The sequence below is a fragment of the Limulus polyphemus genome, unplaced genomic scaffold (assembly GCF_000517525.1).
Source record: "Limulus polyphemus unplaced genomic scaffold, Limulus_polyphemus-2.1.2 Scaffold445, whole genome shotgun sequence".
Lineage (NCBI taxonomy): Eukaryota > Metazoa > Arthropoda > Merostomata > Xiphosura > Limulidae > Limulus > Limulus polyphemus.
The window spans coordinates 34,692-44,438 of NW_013666055.1; the positions used below are offsets into that span (position 1 = coordinate 34,692).

Here is a 9,747-nt window from a genome sequence, read left to right on the forward strand (position 1 = left end):
CACTAGTCATGTGACTCGCTGACGCAACAAAACGTTGATCTTCGTTTTATTATTTTATTTAACTAAAATATAATAAGAATAAAGAGTTGAAACCAGCGAAACGTCAACAAACATATTTGTTATCAAAACATTTTTAAACGGCACTAACTTATTTGTCATTTGGTAATAAAAATAGGGAGATGCACAAGCTAAGACCAGGCCACACCCCAGAAATATTAGTACGTCTATTATAAGTACAAATAGTGAATCTCTTCAGGCCTCCAGTGGCACAGCGGAATGTCTGCGGGCTTACAACACTAGAATCCGGGTTTCGATACCCGTGGTGGGCAGAGCCCCAGATAGCCCATTGTGTAGCTTTGTGCTTAACGTCAAACAAAACGAAACAAAAAAAGCATCTCTTCAACTTTTACAAATATGGCAGCACAAAACGATCAGAGATCTGTTCATGGTGCTGCCATCTAACGTAGACTTGAAATAGTATTCAAAGAAGCTATGAGTTGGCTGTTTTTAACTACGCGACTTATATATTTATAAAATTATTTTAAAAAAAATATTTACATTTTTGAGACTTTTTATTATTATTAATTTAAAACAAACAAATGAAAACACATATCCATAAAAGTATAAATACCTGTTTCGTATTTAAAAGAATACTTTAGTTTCCAAAGTAAGACCCACGTCAGAATGACAGATCTTCTTGCGGTTGTTTCACCTCAAAGCTTTATATATATATATATATATTAAGTTCCCTCTACATATTAAACTACGTAACATTTGATGTTGGTTAATATTTATTAATAAAATAAACACACACACACATATATATATAGTATATTTTTTATTCAACACAAAAAACAGAGAAAAACATTATCGGATAATGCTTACAAAACTTCGATGGTGTATATGACAGATATAGTGTGGTTGACATATTACTAACATTTTTCTTGTGAGGTTTTACAATTGTCTAGTTTATTTTTATTTCTCCTCTGATCTCAATCAAGCATGATCCATAGTAAAATAATGTGTTTCACTTTAGAGTTTTCATTCAAACCAGTAGTTGAACTTGGATTATTAGCCAACACACGTTCTTCACTATTCTATAATTTTAAGCTTTCTTGTTTAAGTATTGCCTCTCAGTTCTGTGTTATTCTCCCCCTCGCAGGAGCTCAGCGGAAAGTATGTAGGTTTATAACCTTAAAATCCAGGTTTCGATACGCGTGGTGATCACAGAACAAAAAGCCCATTCTGTAGCCTTCTTCTTAATAACACGCACAAACAGTTCGTTATTGCAAACATGTCTTATAATAGTATATGTTTAGTAATCCTCAATTCTAAACCTGTTCTGCACCATTAGGTGTCTGTCAGCACTAAATTCTACATGTGTTACACCATCCATTATTTATTTGTCGATCCACCATTATAAATGTGTTACGGTTCCCTATCATTATGTAACTCAATTATCTGTGAATACGTTTTGAAATTTTCGTACATGCATTACCCAGTTCAAAATGTATGTCTTCCTCTTGCATCATGCCAGTAGAAACCTTTTTCGTTTCCTTTATTTTTCAAGAAGCTCGCAAATAAAATAATCAGAACAATAATTTGAAAACTTCTCATTGCGTTATTAAAATCACAAATTCTTCTGTTTTTCGTAGCGACGTTTTGCGTCATAAATATAATTTGTATTTGATTTTATAGACCTGTCGTTAGTACTAGGAAATTTTAACGTGTCAAAAGTTTAAAATAAAAATCTATAATATCTTGCAGTCCATAAGGATGTATGAAGTTAATGAGCAAAATACATATATAAATAATGAATTTTATTTTGAAGTTGCTGTGCACAAGCATAGGCATACGAAAATACAGTGTAAAAAATTTAAAGGAAACGAACTAATATAACAGGCGTCATATCTTTAATAATAATAATAAATCAACATTGTAATTTAATGTTCGAGAATATCTAGAAGAAAAACCGAGATACAAGAAGGTAAAGTAACAGACTAATAAATAATAATGCTACCCAGTTTTGCAGTTATTTGAGCACCATAACGTTATTGTTTTCTTAAATATCAATTACAAAAAAGTGGGTGTAGCGTAAATATCATTCAGAAGGAAAACCTCTTTCGTCATTCGAATGACAAAATCAATATAAAGAATAACACTATATTTTTAGTGTACCACATGGTATAGTGCTCTAACGTCGTGGTAACATCAATGTCATGTCATTTTAACCTTCACAAATATAGCAGTATGTTTATTTTCTAACATTATTATGCTAAATCGAGTTATATGCACAGAAATAGAATCTGTACACAAAACTCAAAATCTCTCTGTTTGTTTGCTCGCTTGCTTGTTTGTCCACCCTGTTCATTGCGCAGGTCACACTTCCCTCACGTGAAGGTGCGCAAAACGACAGTTTTTCGTTGATATATGCGTCTATCGTCTGCTAGTCAAACCGGAAATTTTATCGTTAATACATACATTACACGAATAAATTCTACGCAGACTTGACATTTTTTGGTAAGTTTGAGCTAACATTTAATTTAGTATATAGCATTATAGGCCTATTTACTTATAGATCATTAACTGTGCATCTACTAATACATCACATTTTTCCTCACGCGTGCACACACACACAAATTTATGCAGAGTTAGAATGTCGTGTGTGAAAAATCAAACAGTCGGCCTAGCCTATAAAATAAATTTATGACGTCTGCCATAAAATAGAATGCGTGAAAAAGAGTAAGGCTTAAATTATAATACTCACTGTTCAATGAGATTAAAGTCAAGTTAGCAAATGTATTTTATTCTACTTTTTTTTTCTCCAGGTGGTTCGATACCTGGAAGTGGATTATTTTTTCTTTTGGTACATTATAAAGTACAATATTGCATTTTGTTTGTAGTATATTTCATACATCAATGTTATAATGTAAGTACGGTATCGCGTCCAGTAACGCTGCTGGTTTAATAAAAGATGAGGTAGCATTGCAACAATACCCTTCTTAGCAAAAGAAACAACATGCATTGTGATTTTTATATTCTTTTGGTCTTCTCTTTATATATATATATATATTTATTCTAACTTGTTTCGTATACCAGTTTGTAATTTGTAATGCAATTTGATTTCTACTTGAAGGTAACGGTATTTAATGCATATTGAAGTGTGTTAGATTATCGATAGCAAAGAACACCTATTAAATCTTTAAATAATACGATTATGAATTTGATTTATAAAGAATGACAAATACAGACACTTAAAAGATATAACACTGGCATATTTTTGTAATAAATAGTTAAAACATTAAAAAACACAAAATATATCTATACCTACAACACCAGGTTGGACTTATCAACGTGAAATTATCTTGAAATGACTTGAAACTGCTTTTGAATAAGTATTGAAATATAATATTAATCTTGAGAAGTGGAACACTATCACAATCGGCTACAGATTAGAAGTCACTTTAGTTAATTTCAAATAGTTTATTACTGCTGCTCCTCAGCTCTATTTTCTACTATGTATTTTTTACTGGCGTGCGTTCTTTAAGTCTAAAAGAACACCACCTACCAGACAGCTCTACATACCATTTTGTATAGAAAAAACAAGCAAACTTGAAAAAAAAGTAATATGAAAATAATGATTATTCTATACTTATTCAAATCCATTATGAAGAAATCAATATTTTTCTTAAGATACATAAAAGTCCTGTTCTTCAATAGATAAATTAGAAAGCCTACTTCCAAGATTATATTTGTGAGGATATGTCAAAGTGACACACCTGATATAAATTTCTATATGATAAATCACTAGTACACGAAGCTACTAAAGAATCCATTAGATGCATCAAGAAAGGCAGACGAATAAGCATCAGTTTGCAGTATCGTAGGGTGTGTTAAATATTAAGAACTGTGCTAAAACAATTGTCATGATACTTTAAACAATTCAAATGACAAATTTGTAAAAGTTTCATACAGGGTATTACGACTTGTGGTTTTATATAGTATTTGCAGTAAGGATATTAAGTAATGTTCAATAAACGTCTAATTATAACAAAAATAAAATAATCATTTGATGAAAGCAAACTCAGAAGTGCCCAAATATTATAGAAAATTTTGCGTATTTATGTAGTGAGTATGACAAAGTTCAAGACCAAAAGACTTACAAAAAATTAGATTATGTTTAATATCAGTTATTCTACAGTAGATGGTGGCCCCACAGTAGCACAGCGCTATATTTGCGGACTTACAACGCTGAAAAACGAGTTTCGATACCAGTGGTGGGCAGAGCACAGATAACCTATTTTGTAGCTTTGTGCTTAAGTTCAAACAAACAAACAACGCATACACCAAACTGATAAACACTTCACTGAGTTTCTATTATTGTAACAGTAACGGTGAGTAACCTCCTAAACGATGACAGTACCACCAGTATGAAAAACGAGTATTAGGCAACTTTCGTATATGCAATTGTACAGATTGCATGTTTTGTTGTTGTTATTCAACACAAAGTTACATAATCGGCTATTTGTGCTGTGCCGACCATAAAGTATTAAAACCTACAGACTTACCGCTGAGCCACTGGGGTACCGGCTGTACATAAGCTGATTCACCGTATTACTATCTACCCATTATGCTATCACTATCATTAACAGTACATATCAAAATATATTGAAGTGAATGTGCCGTAATTTGAAATGACATAGTCTAAATGTTTCATAAAATATATTTGTCTATTTTATGTGCGTTTATGTGCATTCTCGTTTTCAGTTTCATAATTTAAAGTATCTGGTATCTGATAAAACCGGGAAAATCACAAAACTTTGCAATTTGTATCATACTTTATCTTCTACCACGAGGTAAATTATTTAAAAAAATACTACCTTGTACTTTATAGTTCATAAAGAAAAACAAACCACGCCACATATATATTTCATTGATAGAGTGAAACAATCTAACAATAAATCATATAATATTTTCATTAGAGCCTCTTCGACAACAGAAACTCTGTTTCCAACTTATCTCACTTGAATCACTTCCACACAACTTAAGTCATTTCAGGCCTCATGATTAGGGCGCTACACTCGCACATCGCGGGATCGAAACCCAATAGCAAACACGTTTGTTCTTTGAGCCAAGGAGGCAATATAACATGACGGTCAATCGCACTACTAGTTGTTAAAGAGTAGCCAAGGCGGTGGCTACTACCAGCTTGCTGCCTTCTCTCTTTGGTCGGCAGATGAAAATTAGGAACGGCGGAAGATAGTCGAAGTAGCTCTACCAGAAATAAATAAAATAAACTAATAAAGCTGTAATAGTGGTCCCCCGGTAGGATAGCGGTAAGTCTTCGGTCTTACAACGCTAAAATCAAATGTTCGATTCTCCTCGGTGGACACAGCAGATATGTAGGTCAATGTTAATTTCATTTATACATTATTTTATTTTCAGTTTGTTTGTTTGTTGAAAGTTAAGCACAAAGCAACAAAATGGGATATCTGTGCTCTGCCCACTACGGGTATCGAAACCCGGATTCTAGCGTTGTAAGTCCGCAGACGTGCCGCTGGGGGGCTTTATTTTCAGCTACAAGATTGTGATGCTAAGATGCAGTTTGCTAAAAGTTTCATGTTACAGCATTGTTTTACATGTCAACTAAACCACTTTTGTGCAACACATTAATATCTGTTGCTCTGATGGTGGGGGACATTCTGCTGTATGGTAGCTTTATAAACTAAATTGTTCCCATGTAGCACAGCGGTATGTCTACGGACTTACAACGCTAGAATCCGGGTTTTCGATACCTGTGGTGGGCAGAGCACAGATAGCCCATTGTGTAACTTTGTGCTTAATTACAAACAAACAATAAACTAAATTGGCATATGATTTAATAAAATCAATTACTATTTATTATCCAAGTTGAGCTGAGTCTTCAAGTTAAAACTGCCACGAGCTAATCAAATATGGTTTGACGATATGGATAAATTGATATGAAACTAGTATTATGTTACGTATTAGAATTTCAAATAGCCTGAAATTGAGTTAACTAATAAATTTAAATTTAGTAGTTAAATTGTACTATGGATTTAGTAGTTAAGTAAAAGCCGATATATATAATCAGTTTATGATATTTGCCAACAAGATTGATAACAGAGTTTTCTTTTTTAACACAAATACGTTTCAATATACATACAACAATACAATTTACAATAACAGTTATTACAAACAGTGATTTATAAACAAAAGTTTCACAAACTTACAAGCTTCTTAAAGTCTTCTTTCTAATCTGGAACTTCTTTGACATCTTATCAAGGGCTCACGATGAACGAGTTGATTACGAGTGAGTTGACGTAGGTATAATTCACTTCACAGGAGCTAGCTAGCTTTGTCCTTCGTTATTTACCAGCTACACACGCCGAGGTTTTCACCGTGGCGTTATGTAATGTTTTCGTAAAAATACTAATGTCCGATGAGAATTCTCTGAAGTTAAATGACTTGTAATGTTCGAACTTTGTAAATGCTCCTGGTCAAATATCTGAAGTTTTCCGATTGATAAATGCTATAACAATCACAGTTATAGCTTCCGAAGTTTATAGCACATTCACTATAACAAACTAATAATATATATTCCTTTCTTGGCGCGTCGCGTTGGTTATATTTATAGAAGTGTGGAGGCTTTCTCGAATTTTCAGTTTTACGATACAATATTGACACTACATTTAAGCGTTTGCATACACACATATTTGTTGATTCTTACTCTGGAGAATCTTCTACAACTTCGGAGAATAGGCCGGAGTTTCGCAATACATATCTAACATTATAAGCTATGTGTGTTTCTAAATATAAATGTAATCTAAAGAAACGTTGATATTAAATAAATATATTATAATAAATCCATCACACTAGCTCATATGGATTTTTGTAATATTTCATGCCTCAGTAGTTATATTTGAAATTGCTTGTTTTATCTTTACTAAAATAGTTCCTTAATGTTTTAAATGTATTACTTGAATTGTGTGTTGTGCTAATATTTTCTCTCAAGATGACAGTTCTATAAAGCATAACAAAATTAATCACAACTATTTATTAAGCAAAATAAAATTAATCTCACCATTAGAATCTCTGCCTTCCCAGTTTCTGGTTTTCATTGAATTAGTATTATTATACATTAGTTTTCCTTTTTAAACGGAGACTTTAAGAATTTTAGATTAGTAACATTATGACTACAAAAAACGTTAGTGTATGGACAAGCTTCTTTTTGAGCTTTACTTATGAGAATCTGGCTGATGTTTAAGTGCAACCTTGTTTTCAGTTGATACATAACTAGTTGAATCTGAAGTTTATGTTTATAGTTTTACTTAGGAAGATCTGGCTAATGCTTCTTTGTTTGTTTGTAATTAAGCACAAAGCTACACAATGAGCTATCTGTGCTCTGTCTATCACGGGTATCTAATCCCGGTTTTTAGCGTTGTAAGACCGCAGACATACTACTGTGCCTTGGGGGGCCTGGCTGATGCTCTGAATGTAAAATTGTTTTCAGTTTCAGCTACAATAATCTTGGCTGATGCTTTAGTTTTTAGCTTCAGTTACGAGAATCTGGATGATGTTATGGCGCAGACTCATTTTCAGTTTCAGAGCAAAAGGAACTTGAGGTATGATTTTGGGTAGAAGTATTTTCCTGGAAGAATTATTAATATCTGAAGTAAATTATTGTATTTATACGGATATCTCGGCAACTGTCGCCCCCCTCACCCAAAGAAAAATCCGAAATGATACTTAACCGGTACATTTTTATACACTGAATCGCAATCTGAAACTATTTTCCAAATGTTGCGTTTCGTTGAGAACTCTGGAACTTTCACGTAAGAGACAAATGCTCGTTGAGTGATGTCCTTGAAGAGTTACCGGGAAATGTTTACTAAAACCTGAATGGACTTTTGACGGAAACGGAATCGCTGTTCGTTTAAATCTATAATTATGCTGTTCTTCGTTATGAAGCTAAAAAGTAGGTCTATTTAAGGTGGGTTATATGAGTAGCTATACTACAACTGAAGTTTCTTAAGATCATGTAATCTTGCAGTGTTAAAATGTGATTACACTTTGTGTGAAACTTCGGAGGGTTAGATATTAGACAAGTAATCCAAAAAATAAAATAAAATTCCAAAGTAACAGCAGTTCTCGATCCCATAGCTTTTACATTTATTTTTTCTAATCTTGAGACCCTGATAATTTAAGTATGTGTGTGAATTAAACCAAAAAATGTCCGGTATTTGATGAACAGGACAAAACAAATCATAGTTTTCCATATTATTTCAAATTAATCTTTAAAACACTTCGTTTGAAGGCTAAAAGTTTGTTTTAACACCTAAATTGCTTTGATAAAACATATTCCATGTATCTGACAGTTTGTTTGTAATTAAACACAAAGTTACACAATGGGCTATCTGCCCACCACGTGTATCGAAACCCGGATTCTAGCGTTGTAAGTCCGCAGACATACCGCTCTGCCACTGTGGGGCGTATCTGACAGCGACATCTAGAAAGAGGGCTTACCAGTTTTTCCCATTTAATGACATTATGACTTCTAAGTTAGTTTTATAATATGATCAGCGAATGTAAAATGTCATGAAAAAAACAAACAAACAAAAAAAACACACACACACACTAAATTTTTCAGATAAATGTTCTAATTATATATGAAAATGCCTAATGACCTCATTGATTATTAACTGCCATGACCTATTGTTTATAGCTAAACCTTATATTATCTAAACTTTGTTAGCTAACCTGTTCAAAGGTTAGTTTTAGATAACAAAGGAGTATGGGTGTAATCGTTGCTGTATATTATTAGCAAATCTGTATCAATAGCACTGGTGTAGGTGTTTTTTGTTGTTTTTTTATCAAATAAATAGTAGTTGATCCTTGCTCGTCATTTTTCAGGCAGGTCTTGTGACAAGCGCGAGAAGAAAAACATTAACGTTGGTTAACATTATTTTTATTTGCTGAAGCTGTAAGAACGTTTTATTAACACGGTGAGTTGGAGTTCTACGTTGTAAATAGAAGATTAGTACTATTACACATTAAATTTCCTTTTTAAACGGAGATTTTAAGAATTCTAGATTAGCAAAATTAGATCAGTTGATTAATCCATTTCTAATTTAAGTAGCATAATTTTATGCGTTTATTCAACAGAGTAGGTTACTACTCAGATATTTTATTTAAATTTTGAATAGATTATAATATGAAAAATAATTACAAATAAAGTTTTTTAGGTATCTTTCATGTTTACGATTTGTACAGATGTCCTCGGGCAGAAAAACATTGTTGACGTCAGTACTGGTTAGTACTAATACTTTTGTTTAGTGAATTACGTAAAGCTAAGTAAACTTTGTTTGCCATATACGTAAATTGTTATTGTATTAACGTAAAGCTACACAATGGGATATCAACACTATGTCTACCAAGACGAATTGAACTACGAATATTAGCTTGTAAGTACTTTAATTTACCGTTGTCCCATCGGGGAATACATTTGTAAAACGAACGACTAACTCAACGACTAAACTATTATTTGAAGGTCTTATGTAACTTTTTGTTAGAATATGTCCAACTCCAAGCTGAATCGATGAACATTCATTGTTAACATGTTTAACAAACTCGTCTAACTTTTCTCATTCATACTATCAGATAAGAAAGTGCTAAAACTATACACCTGGAAAAAAGTTAAGCACCCCCAAATATTTTTCAGGATTGCTT

The 9,747-nt window shown here is 32.7% G+C and overlaps 1 protein-coding gene across 1 annotated transcript in view; it reads left to right on the forward strand.

The window, feature by feature from the left end:
- Positions 1 to 8,900: 8,900 nt before the first annotated feature.
- Positions 8,901 to 9,747, forward strand: part of LOC106458323 — an 11,273-nt gene continuing 10,426 nt past the window's right edge. The window contains exon 1 of the mRNA XM_013917831.2: positions 8,901 to 9,023. The gene's annotated coding sequence lies outside the window, so the exon portion shown is untranslated. The remainder of the gene's footprint in view (positions 9,024 to 9,747) is intronic.